Genomic DNA, 15,856 nt, shown 5'->3' with positions numbered 1-15,856 from the left:
GGCAGTGGTTAGAGTGTGTGCTTTAGAATTGACAAAAACCCGAGTTTCAATGCAAGGTCTAGCCGTGAACTTCCTTGTGTAATGTTCTTCCGCGTTGCTTTGTGACAAGACCGTTAGGGTTAGGACGTTAATAAAGTAATATTTTTAAAACAAGTTTAATGGAAAAGAAATTAAATTATTTAATTGGTGACGTTAATTTAAATTGTTTTGAATACCACATAAATAGCAACATTGAAATGTTTTACGATGATTTATTTCAAAGTGGAGCTATACCGCTTAATAACAATATAATGTATGACAGATTATTTCAAACCTTTTTATGAAATTTACGATGTAAATTTTCCGAAACTTCAATTTATAAAAACGAATAAAAAAAAAGCTAAAACTATATATAAAATACTTAAAAAAAACCAACACTTGAAAATAAATTAATTTATAAAAATTACACTAAGCTATTTGAAATCCAAAGAAAAAAGGCAAAAAAAACATTACTGTGATTCACTAGATAAGCATAAGTCTAGATTAAAGCGTACATGGCAAATTTTAAGTCAAATTACTGGTAAAAACAAGTTAAAAACATGCTCTATACTTAACACTATAACCATAGATGGCGTATTTTTACATGAACCTAAACAAATAGCATACGAGCTAAATAAGTTTTTTGTGTCTGTTGGACCAAGTTTAGCTAAAAATATTCCTAATATGGTAAATCCAGTAAATGATTACGCTTTTCCATTAATTTCTAAATTAGATAAAATTAAAGTAACTTTTTTCAGAACTTGAAAATGCTGAAAACTAACAAAGCAGTTGGTCCTGATGACATAAATTGTAACAGTAATAGATTGATAGGACGATATAAAGTATATTTTTTCAAAGTTTTTAATGGTTCAATTAATAAAGGAATCTTTCCAGACCAATTAAAAATTGACAAGATTACACCAATATTTAAAGGTGGTGAACTATCAAATGTCAGTAATTATCATCCATTATCTGTCCTCTCTGTTTTCTCAAAAATTTTAGAGCAAATTTTGTTTAACCAAATATACAGTCATCTGACTGTTAATAATATACTTTACATGAACCAATCCGGCTTCAAGAGAAACAACTCTACAGAATATGCAATAATTTATCTCACTCGAAGCATAACTGAATCATTTGAAAAATCAGAATTTACTTTAGGCATTTTCATCGACTTATCTAAGGCATTTGATATAATTGACCATGAAATACTTTTTACAAAACTTGAATGTTATTGTATTACTGGAAAAGCTTTAATGTTACTTAAAAGTTACCTAAAAAATCGCAAACAATATGTCCAAGTCGAAGGATCTTCTTTACCTTACTTTCTAAATATAATCTGTGAAGTTCCACAAGGATCTATACTAGGACCCCTATTATTTCTAATTTATGTAAATGATCTCCAAAGCATCAAAATTAACAACAATCGTGTTTGCTGATGATACTAACCTCTTCTTATCACGTAATAATATCAATAAACTTTTTAATGATATAAATATTGAGGTAACAAAAATCTTTAATTTGTTCAAATCAAACAAACTATCTCTCAATAGTAAAAAGACTAAATGGACTCTCTTCTATCCAGCATTTTAAAAACGTTTACTCCCAAGTGCCTTTACTTTAAATTGATAATTTTCAAATAAAAAGAGTAATGTATACAAACTTTTTAGGTATTATTATAGATGAAAATCTATCTTGAAAAAATTACATTAGAACTTTATGTAGTAAAATTGCAAAAAGTATTGGAGTCTTGTATAAAGTAAAAAGCGTTTTGAATAAATATCTAATATATAAATATTCAACTTTATTACTCTTTTATAAATTGTCATATTAATTATGCTAATATTACGTGGGGAAGCGCTTACAAAAGTAATTTAAAAACACTTTACTGTCAGCAGAAACTCATTGCACGACTTATAAATTTCAAAGAGCGTCTTACTCACTCAAAGCCTCTTTTAATTAATGTGAATATTCTTAATATATATCAAGTAAATGTTTTTAATGTTCTTTGTTTTATGTTCAAATGTAAAACCAACTTTTCTTCAACCCTCTTTCTTGATTTATATTCTTTAAAAGAAAAAAATAAATATTTTTTAGGAAGTTATAATTCTATTAAAACAACCAATTATCCAAACAAACTTTGGTAAAACCTGTATTTCATTTTGTGGAGCTTTTGTGGAGTATTGTGTTGAAAATTTTGATTTTTCTCATGAGTGGAGTTATTTTTTGTTGAAGAGAAAACTTAAAGAAGTAATTCTTTCAATTGATAATATACTTACGTACTTTTAAATTATACTTAGCTCTTAAATACCTAAATATTGATTTGTTTTATTCAATATAAATTCAAATTTACTATTTATATACATTTATTTTAATATAATTGAAGGTTGCATTGACTACGATATTTGGTTTATATATATTTTATTTTATTTACGCTATTATACAGTACGACTTTAAATGTAAATACAAATGCTGCGCTAGTTTTTTAGCTTTATTTATACTTGTGTTATTAACCATATTTCTTATATTGTATATTTACTACGAACTCTCTAAATTGTATTAAAAAAAAATTAAGAAAATTAAAAAAAAAAAGTTTAAATGTAGACGTATGTATATGTGTGTGTAAGTGTATGTATATGTGTATATATATGTGTTTATACGTATATGGATATATATATATGTGTGTGTGTGTGTGTGTGTGTGTGTGTGTGTGTGTGTGTGTGTGTGTGTGTGTGTGTGTGTGTGTGTGTGTGTGTGTGTGTGATTTTATTTAAAAGCCACATGCAACTCATGTGGCTTTTAAATAAATCAACAAATTGGGAACATGAATCAAATAAGACTCAATATAAATCGTTTGAAGGAAAACATTCAGTCATTGAGAGCGAGATTGTTAATAATTGTAAAATAAATCCGAAGTTACTTTATTCGTATATTAATGAGAAAAAATCGATAAAAAACCAAATTACATCGATCGAGAACAGTGACGGAAAAATTGTTACTGATCAAATGGCTATTGCTGAAGAATTTAATAAATATTTCCCTTCTGTATATGAAGAAGATAAAGATGTAAACAAAATTATTGATAAATGTCAACTAAACACGGTATTAGAAGTTGTCGAGATAACACAAAATGATATAGATAGAAGATTAAAGGCTCTTAATATATAAAAAGCAATTGGAGTTGATTTAGTATATCCTTTTGTTCTAAAACAATGCAGTTCACCAATTTAATAAACTCTTTATTTAATATTTAGAAAATCTACAGAAGATGGTACTGTATCTGATATTTGGAAGAAAGCTAATATAACGCCTATATTAAAACAAGGGAGTAAGTTGAAACCAACAAATTACAGACTCGTATCTCTGACGTCAATACCATGCAAAATATTAGAAAGAAAGTTGCTGATAATATAATCAGGCATTTAATAACAAACAAGCTATTAGCAAAGGAACAGCATGGCTTTCTGAAAGGTAAGAGCTGCGCATTATTAAACGGTATTCCAATTGACGTTTTGTATACCAACTTTCGAAAAGCATTCGACAGAGTATCACACATAAAATTATGTGCTAAGGTTTATGCTTCCGATGTTGTTGGTATGCCTCCTAAATGGATTAAACATTCTTATCGAATCGGAAACAACGGGTAGTGATGGGAAAATGCAAGGCTAATTGGGTTTATGTGTTAGGTGGAGTACCACAGGGTTCTGTACTTGACCCACTCCTTATCTTGATAATCATAAACAATTTACCAACGAACTTTTTAATAGATGTTGTTTGTATGCTGATGACAATATAATAATTGCTCCTATTTATACCGAAGTTGATTCAAAATCATTTCAAAATGATATAAAACTTGATAAATGGTGTGTTGAATGGAAACTGGGTTTGAATTTTGAGAAATGCAAAATAATGCATTTCGGTGCGAGTAATAAAAGATATTCTTATTTCATGAAAAATGATGGCGAACTAAAAGAAATTGAAAAATCTACTCTCGAAAAAGATTTAGATATTTATATATCCAAGGATTTGAAATGGGAAAGACAAGTAAGGAATACTGCCAGTAAAGCAAACAATATGAATGCAATATCAAATAATACTTTTAGGTATAAAGATAAGTACCTAATGAAAGTGCATTTAATGCACGTACGTTAGACCTCATTTGGTGTTTGCGATTCATGCTTAGAATCCCTATTATAAAAAAGATATCAAAGAACTTGAAAAAGTTCAAAGAAGAGCAACTAAATTGATACCAGAATTAAGACATCTAGGATATAATCAAAGACTAAAAATATTAGATTTAACAACTTTAGAAGTTCGAAGACTAAGAGGTGACCTTATACAACAATATAAATTATATAAAGGTTTTGAATCTATTGATATGAAGAAAGTCCAAAGTCCAGCTACAAATGCATTCATCAATAAACCAGGCCCAGCATCCAATACTAGAGGTTATAAACATCGTGTTAAATAAGAGTTTGTTAAAAATTGTTTAAGTAGACAACACTTCTTTACAAACAGGGTTGTCTTAGGATGAAATAATTTACGGAATCGGTAGTGGAGTCTACATCAGTCAAAGAGTTTAAATCCAGACTTAAGCTGATTGACTTGAAGATAATATTGAACAAGAAAAACAGGTTGTAGCTAAATTATTAGACAATTATTGTGTTGGCTGTCATAGATATTGGCTGGCGCTCTATCTCAATAACATTTCAATTATTATATTATTATGGAGAAAATAGTCGTAGACATAGAAAATGAAGTAGAAAAATTCAATTAAAATATCAAATAACAATCATTGAATGAAGATTGCTTGACCATATATTTGGATTTTGAGAAAGTGAAATTTATCGAAAAATCACAGACAAATGTTCCGTGAGACTTTAGTCTGTGATTTTCATCGTTTGGAAAGCTATATAGTTTCGTTGCAAGCACCTTTAAGCAAGTAACTTAAAACTATAACGAAATGTCTAAGTTTTAACAGCGGTTCTTTGTGACAAGACCGTGAGGTCTTCTTAGAGTGTCCGCGTTCTTTATATTTATCCTTAACTTTTTCAAGTGTAATTATTCTATAAATATTCTATTTTATATTGGTATCTTAAACATTTGTATTTTAAAATATGTAGTGAAGAACGAGAAAAAAAAAAAAAAAAGAAGTAAAGATTTTTCTAGTTGTAAATACAAATACAATAAATAAGTGGGCCAAATTTCAAATCAATGCGATAATTAGCTTTGAAAACATCCGTCCGTCGCCAGTCCACAAAACATGATTTTGAGAAAAATGCAAGTTAAACAAAAAAGGAAACAAACTAAGTAAAAAAATCTTCACTTACACCAACTAATGTTTTATTTTGATCACAAAAACTATTTTGTATTATTAAGAACAGTTTTTTTTTGATTTTGTTTTATGGTTACATTGCTTTTCTGCTACCTAGATTTGTTTGGTGTCTTTACGTAAACTACAATTTTGCCCGTTATTACTAAATGTCATTCCGAATTCATTAAAAAAATTGTTTAAAAAATTGTTGCTCATCATAGAATTTAGAACAGCTGATCCTACTTCAATACCTACAGCAGTTCTTTCAACGTGTATACAGTTTAGACATCTCGCATAATTTGATCGGAAGTCTGTATTTTTCCATGTTAACATTTTTCAGGAAAGTTATCAGAAGAAATGGCAAAAATATTGGTCAATAAACAAGAAGCAATAGCTGAATAACAATACTTTGTTTTATGCAGTCAGTATAAAGATGTTTTTATTGCATTTTGTGGTATAATTTCTTTGCAAAATTACATAGCAGCGGAAAAATTAAAGCATTGCTTTGGATAAAAATTGCTACCGAATCATTTCAAACAAAGATTAAATGCAGATACCAAAGTCTTTTTTGCAATTCAATAAAAAATTAGAACTTTGCTATGATTTTTTCGATATAAAAATGATTTTTTTATCTAGAATTACTGTACAACCCCCTTAAAACATTTCAATGAGTTTCAACAATGACATGAAAATGTAATACTCATTATAGATCAAATTTATGTCAATAGGTTTAATTTAAAAATGGTGGCTATGTAGTGCTGTTGATAAAGGTACGCTATACATCACTTAATTAAAGCGAATCAGTAAAACTTAAATCGATATTCAAAAATCTTTGACAATCTTTAACTTAGGTTTTGAATGAGATAAATGTAAATTTATTTTTGGTTTATTACGACTTTGCTTGTATTTAGAAAAAAAAAAAAATTTGTGATAAATAACAATAAATAAAGAACAATAAAGTTATTCTGTGAAAACTTTGTTGGATAATTATGAGATGTTTCATTGAAATATAAGTGAAGATATCTGTCATTTTAAACACGAATAGAAATATTTGGTAAATGTTTAGTTTATGAATATTTAAGGCCTTGAGACGATTTAATAGTCGTTTGCAATACACAGTTCTGTTTGCCCTAAATAGAATCCTATAAGCATGCTTTTGCTTACTAAAAAGTTTTTTGAGTTTTCCGTAATTCGTCCCTACGGGCATTTGTTTTTAAAAGTTACGTTCTAAATGTATTTTAAACGTCTTCTAAACATTCTTACGTAAAGAACGTTTAAAAGACATTTCCTAAACATTCTTACGTAACGTCTTTTAAACATTCTTAAGTAAAGAACGCTTAAAAGACGTTTGAAAAACGTTTAAAAGGCATTTAGAACATAACTTTTAAAAATATATGCCCGTACGGGTACTCTACAATGCAATGTTGCAGCAAGAAAGATAGCTGTAAATAAATGAAAAATAAATTTTCATTTGAGCTCTAGTATTTAAAAATGGTTTTCTTTTATAAAGTACGGAAATATTATAAAAGATCTTACTTTCAATGAATTGGATGTGAAAGTTTCATGACAAGTTTTCATCAAGAGTTACTCCTAAAAAGTTAACAGGAGATTCCCTTCTTACATTTGTTTTATTGAATAAAAGATTTAGCAGTTTAGTGGAAAATTATCAACTTTATTTGGTTTGTGGAACAGGATGAATTTAGTTTTATCTACATTTAGCGAGAAGGGGTTACTTATAAACCAGTTATGAACTTTATATATTCGTTATTAAAAAATTTTATAAAATTTTTTAAATCTTTGTTTGAATAAAACAGATTGAGATCGTCAGCAAACAATATAAAATATAATTTTTTAGATGCTAAAAATAAGGGTCGTCCATAAAGTACGTACGCTTTTATTTCAACCTCCCCTTCCCCCTCCCCCCCCCCCCCTCATCTCCCTGCATTTTACCATACGCTTTTTTGAGTACCCTCCACCTCCCTAAAAGTACCTACGCTTTTAACGTGTTAACAAATGCTTTGGATAAATCAATGAAAACTCATAAGGTAAAATAATCTTTATTAAAAGCATCCGATATATGGTTTACAAGTTCAATTACCGCGTGATCCGTAAAATGATTTTTTTTAAACCCAAGTTGTTTGTTGTACAGAATATTATTTGATAATAAATGATTATAAAGCCTATTGTACATAATGCGTTCTAGCAATTTAAAGAAACAAGGTAAGACAGAAATTGGTCTGTAATTTAAAACATTTGTTTTTTCACCAGATTTAAAATCCGGTGTGATTTTGGCAATTTAAGTTTGGTGCAATATAGACGTTAATAAGAGATTGAAAATGCGAAAGAATAATAGTTCAATAACATCAAAGACGGATTTTAAGGGTTCAATAACATCAAAGACGGATTTTAAGGGTTCAATAACATCAAAGACGGATTTTAAGGGTTCAATAACATCAAAAACGGATTTTAAGGGTTCAATAACATCGAAGACGGATTTTAAGGGTTCAATAACATCAAAAACGGATTTTAAGGTTTCAATAACATCAAAGATTCAACTACATTGACGCTAATTTTATCTATGCGTGCACTTTTGTTATTTTTCAGAGTTAAAAAAGCATTACGCAACTCACTTATATTTAAATTTGGTTTTGTCATAATATTATTTGCCATTTTGAGGTATGGCTCAAATTTTATGGTACTTGATGGAATTTTAGCTGCTAAATTTTGTTCAATTTAATGAAATGCCTTATTATATTGTTTACAGAAAAACACAAGAAATAATTCGTAAGCATTATTTGCATTTTGTGTTTTACACACTAAGTTCCACTCAGAAGAATTTTTAAATAGATGACGAAAAGATGCTAAGTATGTGAATGATTATTAGTGAATGTTAGGTCTAATATCTCTTTACTAAACTTACAACGTCAATATAATTATTTTCCCAGCATCTACAAGTGCGGTAGTCTCTCCAGGTTCTAAGCTATTAGAACTTGTTGTATCAGGATTTGTTAGTTTGGGATCAGGCTTCTCTTGCACAGAGTCTGGCTTCTTTGGTTGTGGGTCTGATACCTTTGGTTTAGGGTTTGACTTTTTTAGCTCTGGGGGGTCAGGTTTTTTTGTTTCTGGATCTGTCTTTGTTGTTTCGCTATTCGTGTCTTTTTTTTTTCTATACAGTATTTAAATTTATTTTAAGCCTGAATGCTGATAAAAATGCTTGTAAAGGTTTGTTGCTGTACTCAAGTGCTGTATCTAACTTTAAAGAGAGATCAGATGGAATTAAATACTAACCACGGGCAAAAGCAAAGTTTAAAGCCGCGCTAGCGTTGTTCAAAATAGCTTGATAGTGATAAGTATCGCCTCCAAAATAACTTGATAGTCTAATACTTTTGAGGTTTGAAAAACCATCTATTTTATTTAAATATACTTCAAAAGATGATGTTGTTCTGACAATAAATCTTAGGCTAGCCAGTTGTGCGCTAAGTAAGCAAACAGTGTAAGTTTGAATAATCTGAAATTTTTACCGCTTTTTGTAAGTCCATTGGAAATATTAGTAAGATATTTGACCTGCAGCCTAATTTGACCTAAATTGTTATATAAAAAACTGCAGTTTTTCCGTTTCGAACCATTCTCTGTCCATCAAAGGGAATTTTCCAAGTTTTTAATTCCATCTCCTGAGGTATTGCAAATTCAGACTTAATAACTTCACGAGCAGTTCTATTACTTTCATTTTTCATGAATTAAAATTTGGGGATGTTAGTTGAAGAACATCAAGCTGCCATAAAATTTTGCCTTTTTATATATTTGAATGAAAGTATAATATGAATGAAAACAATACAATGCTCCCATAAATGGGTCAGTCGAATATAACATACTTTTATTTACTCCAAACCCGGCTAAAGCTAAGCTTATTGAAAAATTAAGAATTGCAATATAGGCATTTGGCAAATTACTCCTCAATTTTCAGGATTGTATTTTATTAGTAAAGTAACACGTTAAAATGCAGCTTTTGTAAACAGCTTTAAAACTGAACGAAAGTTGTAAATCGGTATAGGTTTTAAAAAACCATCCGTAAAAGTTAATTTATTATCAAACTTTACATCATCAATAGTGAGAATAACGTTTAGAAGCTCTGTTTCAGCTTTATAAATAAAATCTGGAATAAACTCTTGATATGGTTACCAATGCTTGACAGCGTCGAGATAACTGCCGTCACTTCCAGCTGCTAAAGTCGAGGTTAAAAGACGGCCTTGACCTCATGGTCATCAGATATTTTAAAAATTTTTGGCCAACTCATACTATCAGAATTAAAAACTGATGTAGAAATTTAAATGAACCATTTAAAATCTGAGTGAGTTTTTTTTTTTTTTTTCGATGTAACGTTGACAGCTATTCAAAGATCTCTTACTTCATATTGGACCCAAAGAAAAAGGGAACTTGCTGGAATTGGGAATTAATAATAGACGTTTGCCATAGTTATTTTACACGTTTTTTCGATTAAAATAACGTATGTGTTAATTGTAGCGTTGAATAAATAAAATTACTATTCCACCTCCTGTTAGTAAAAGAGCGCAACGATTTTTACTACTAAAAACCCAACCACATTTGCTGCTACTTGGAAAATCCACCTGATAAGAGCTCTAATTATACCGGGAAGAGCTAGACTTGCTTTCCAGCAAGCTAATGTAATCTATCTTTTAATTTTTCAGGAAATCTTTTTTTTGATTCAGGCTTAGGATTAACCGTCGGGTCAGGATCTGGTTTTAAAAGATTAAGATTATTACTTAAAGATACGAAAAACTTTAAACTATAGATGCAATACTTGTTCCAATTGATGTAATAACCGCAGCAGTTGTTACATCCTTTTTGCGGAAATTTGACAGTATTTTATCAGCTAAGGTTAATTCTCTATTATTAAGTAGTCTATTATATATAAGGTCGCAAGTTTTAAGAAATTGGCATTTAGACTGTTTTCGTATATTATTTATTTGGCAGTATCAAAATATTCTTTTTTTACAGACTTAAGCTCTTCTTTTTAATCCCTTATATAATCTTCAACATCATTCAGATTTTTTTTATTTCTATTTCTTTAACATTGTTTTCTAAACCTGTAATTTTTTCTTCATATTCTACTGAATTAAAAATAGTTTTTTTCCATTTATTTTTTTCTATATTAAGTTTTTTCTTAATAGGTTTATGAAAACTTTATTAGAGAATTTTTATTTATATTTTTATTTTTATTGTTTATGAGAATTTTTTGATTCTATAAATTGTGCTCTAGCTCTGGTACTTTTGCCTAAAGAAAATTAAAGAAAATTTAAGAAAATATTTTTCAAAACTGTTTCACAATAATGAAACTAAATTTGTTTCTTCTTTTAAAGTTTGATCTAATTTTTCTTAATTTTTAAATGCTTCATCAATCAATCTTTTACAAAACTATTTTTATTTACTATATCTTTCTCGATATTGTGGGTCTATCACCTTTGAAGCCTATAACTAAATCTTCAAATTTATAATTTGAAAGCTTTTCTAAAGATGTGAAGTGTCGCTCAACGTTTACTGTTGATTGAAGTTTGTTCATTTTTAAGATTTTTTTCTAAAATGTATACTTTTAATTTAACACCCATAAACGGGTATGAAATTAAAAGTAAATTTTCCTTTTGTTCCTTTCGAGCTTTTTGATAAAGTTTTTAATCTATTATAAAATGCTTAAAGCGTGTACACGAAATAAATGTGAAAGTAGAAAAACAACTAAAAAAAAGGTACTCAATTTTTGTTTGAACGAAGTAATAGTTTTAATACAATAATGTAAGAAGATCAAACATTAAAAAAAAATTAATCCTGCGGGAATCTAATAAAATTTTGAGCTTTTGCTCATAAGCTTGCGCAAAAAATAAGAAACAAACCTATTTGATGCTTTTTTAAATGGTATTTTAATATCTTTAATGTTTCTGCTAAGCTTTTTGTTTTTTTCATTTTTCTTTTAGCCCAGTACTTTTCAATAACTCTCAATTCTGTGCAGTTTAGAGATTTTTCTGTTTTAGGCACAAGTTTCACATTGTTCTTTTTATACTATTCCATAGCTAGTTTACAATAATGAATTAAAGCTAAATCATGCCAGAACACAGTTCTTATTGTGTGAATTAATGAGAGGTAAAAGGCGTTTTTGTAAACATTCTTTAACATATATTTGACCAAAAAGTGTGGACTGAGAAATGTAAGGTGCTGATTTTTTGCCACAACTACAAATAGCTTGCCAAATCAAAGGTTTTTTTTAGCGAATTTGTCATTTTTTGTGTATTTAAATTTGTTATCTGCTTTTCCTCTATATTTGGCAATATAATAAACAGCACCAGGAATTTGTTGATGATTATACTTGATATAAGTTTTATCGTCTTCAATAATACAGAAATTTTTAGAAATAAAATTGTCATACAACTTTCTGCCGCGGGTTCTTGCACTTTTTTGTTGAGTTTCAGAACGGTTGGGCATTTTTTGTGCTTTGAAAGAATGAAAACCATGTTTGTTTCTAACTTTTGCAACAAAACTATGAGAAAATCCATATATTTTTGCGCGTTCCCTTAGTGAAAGGCTTGGGTTATTCTTAAAACTGTTAACCAGTTTTCTTTCTAGTTTTATATCTTAAAACCTTCTTTTCTTCCATCACCAGATTTGCGTTTTATCGATTTTGTTTGAGAAAAACGTTGAATAACACGACTAACGGTGTACGGATGTATTTGCAACGATTTTGTTATCGAATTTTAGCTACTATTAGGATTTTGAAAAAATATTTGTGCATAATTTTTTCTCTTACGCCTTCTTCTTTTGCCATTTTTAAAACTAATTTTAATAACACGTTGTAAAACAAAATACAAACAATTAAAAAGATTTTGATACAACCACTGAAAAAAAATGACATGCTTATTCTTTCACATTTATTTTGTGTACACGCTTTAAATAAGTTTTTTACAATTAAAAGTTTTTTTTTTAAGTTAAAAACTTCATCCCTTTCTTAATTAGGTACCAGTTTTTCTTCCCAATAGTTGTAGATGCTGCTTCATAAAGTTGATCTTTCGAAGATTCAAGATTGTTATTTTTAGTTTTAAATTTATTAAAACTTTCGGTAGATCAATAAGAGCTTCTTCGTAACCAAGATTATCCTTACTTTTCCATCTAAATTAACCAAAGGAATCGCTTCCGTTGGAGCAGCTTTAGACATCTTGTGATATTTCAATCAATGTATTAGAAAGAAACTCAATCCTCTCATAGTATACAGAATAAAAACTTCAATTTTAAATAGTAGCTTTGACACCTTATTAAATTCTAACCGGGGTTTAGTAACTAGACACAGTCTTAAAGGGGATCGACAAATTACAACGGTACACTTAACCCATCAATTATTGCATCACCATCAGTTACTACTTTACTAATTTGTTTTCCTACCTTGTCACCAAACATGGATGTTGTCCCTGGATCAGTCTGATTACTCCATGACATCATTTTAAATAGAGGTACAGATTCAACTGTTTGACTAGTTGCATATTTAGAGAGTGCAATAATTATAAAGCTAACAGTAAGTATGCAAGGTCAAGAAAGACAATCATTAATAAATTATGGAGATTACTGGTTAATAAGTAATATTTTCTTACCTCTCACTCGACGGGCTTTATCTGACAGATTGATGACCCAAAAGTAGACCATGGAAATTTTACTCTTTTAAGGTAATGATCAAGTATAGGCTCAACAACTGGACCTAACGCTGCAATATCTGTTGCTTTCGGTAGAGAGCCATCCCTTACGGAAAATTTCCATGAAAAATCTTTATAAAAACCCATGGAAATTTGTGGAATTTCCTTTGATATTTAGAACACGTTTTTATGGAAAAACCACAGGTTTTCCATGGAAAATCCATGGCACACCTATAAGTTTTCCCTTTTTTTTCTAGTTTACTTGATCTTATGTTATTTCAATTGTTATATTAAACCATAAAAATAAATTTTATCACGCAACTCGCTAATATTTTTGAATTCTTTTAATCTTTGGGATTACTTTCACGGAATAAAATAAACAAACAAAATAAACTTTAAATCTTGTTGAATCCTACAAATCTTTGAAAAATAATAGCTATAATGCACCTAAAACATAAAAATTTGACTTCACCATTATATTTAATGCATGCATATATATAAGCATACTGAAAATAAATAAAACGAAAAATTACAAGTAATTTAATTCTAATTTTATAAATGAGCTGAGCTGGTTGCATCAACTCCGATGATGTGTTAGGCATTTTTGAGGAAATGTTATATTTCTTTTTTTGCCGCAAGACTGCTACAGGTATGATCTGGGGCACTATAAACCATGAGGTAAATAGCGTAAGATCTGTAGACTTGTAGAAGGTTGGACTGAGTGTGTACAATTTGCTTAAGGCACCTGAGTAAAAATGGCACTGATTTTAAAGTGTTGTGCACTTTTATCTATTGTTCATCCCAATCAAGATTCTCATTGAGCAGGATTCCAAGGTATTTGTAGCTGTATACAATTTCAAGTTCAGTTTTATTGAATATGGGAGATGGAAGAGCATGAGCGTCGAAGCACCTGATGGAAAAGAACGTGTTAAACGTATTAAGCGCAAACACGAAAATTATATACGATATATTAGATAAAGTAAATCTAAAGATTAATCATCATGCAAAACAAATAAAGATAATAGAAAAAGACGTAGAAGAAATCAAAAGAAGCATAAATTTTCACGAACAACTTTTTGAAGAAAAAATTAAGACAGCTATTACTTCTCAGAAAAAAAAACATCTCACATCGAAAAGCAAAACCATAATTCCGACTATCTTAAAATAAAAAGTAAACTAAGAGAAATGGAGGATAGATCTCGAAGAAACAATTTAAGGGTTGACGGGTTAAAATAAAACAAAGGTGAAACGTGAACTGAAAGCGAATTAAAAGTAAAGTTTTTGAAGAGCATTTGAGGTTAACAAATATTTGGATTGAAAGAGCTGATAGAACTGGCCAGAGAGAATTAAACAAACCAAGAACAATTGTATTAAAACTGTAAGATTATAAAGATAAAGGTCAAAATCTAAAAAAACATCTCAATTAAAAGGTAAAAATATTTATATTAATGAAGATTTTTGTGCCGAAACTGTCACAATTAGGAAAGCTCTACGGGATCAGAAGAAAGTTAAAAGAGCGGCTGGATAATATGCATTCATCTCTAACGATAAGTTGACCATTGGGGATTGGGCTGTGAACAAAAGTAAAATATTATTTTCGTTACATATTTATATATACTACAATTTTATTTTACTTTCTATATAACACTTTTGTTTAATTAATTATTTTAAATTTTACTCATAAAAATGGAGGTCAAATTTTTATTTAATTTTAATGATGAGAATGCTAGTGACGATAGCTATTTTAATGGAAAAAATTTAGAAAGCAATTATTATTCAGTTTCTGAATCTACTCAATATCTTTGTCAGAACAAAAATAACTTTTCTATATTAAATGTAAACATTCGAAGTATTAACAAAATTTTGAAAATCTTAAACTCTTATTGCATCAACTAAACCACGAATTGGCTTAAAACCAACGAAAAAAATTCATATTTTGAATTAAGTAATTACGTATCATTTCACCAACCGCGTTTTAACTACGCTGGTGGCGATGTTAGTATTTTTGTCCACAAATCAATTAACTTTATTTTACGTAATGATCTTAATGTTAACGAAACAGATTGTGAGTCGTTGAGCATAGAAATTATAAACAAAACCACCAAAAATATTGTAATTAATTCCATTTATATACAACCATTTGGTGGTCTGAGAAAACTTATTTAAGCAGTTTTTTAACCAAAATAGTTTAACATGGAAACATGTTTATTTAGCTGGTGATTTTAACTTAAATTTGCATAATTATGCTTCAAATAAAAATGTTCAATACTTTTTAGATACTCTAACCCAATTTAACCTAATATAAATTAATATAAAATAAATAAATAATCAATACAAATTAATACTAACAATAAATAAGTCAACGAGAATAACTAGGAATACATTGTCATTACATGATAATATAGTTACTAACAATTTTCAAAACTGTTGTTTAGAACCGGGCAAAATCAAAACTGATTGAACAGATCTCTTTCAAATATTCTTAATTACTGATAACATTACCCAAAATAATTCCCCCTCGAACTCTACAATTTTAACGCGACAGATTAATGAAAACTCCTTTTTGTATTTTCAAACTCTTTTATCAGAAAATATCGATTTGAATCTTATTTTAGAATCCCATGAAGTCGATTTGAATCTTATTTTATATAATCTTATTTTATATCGATTTAAATCTTACTTTAGAATCCCATGAAATAATGCATATGAACTATTTTCAGCACAATTCTGTAAACAGTATGACATAGCATTTCCTGTTAAATAATAGTTATAAAATCCAAGTCTCTTTTAAACCCCGGGATGACCAAGCGACTAATAAAATCGTCTAAGAAAAAACAAA

The sequence above is a fragment of the Hydra vulgaris genome, chromosome 15 (genome assembly GCF_038396675.1).
Source record: "Hydra vulgaris chromosome 15, alternate assembly HydraT2T_AEP".
Taxonomy (NCBI): Eukaryota; Metazoa; Cnidaria; class Hydrozoa; order Anthoathecata; family Hydridae; genus Hydra; species Hydra vulgaris.
Note: the sequence above shows the minus strand (reverse complement) of the source record.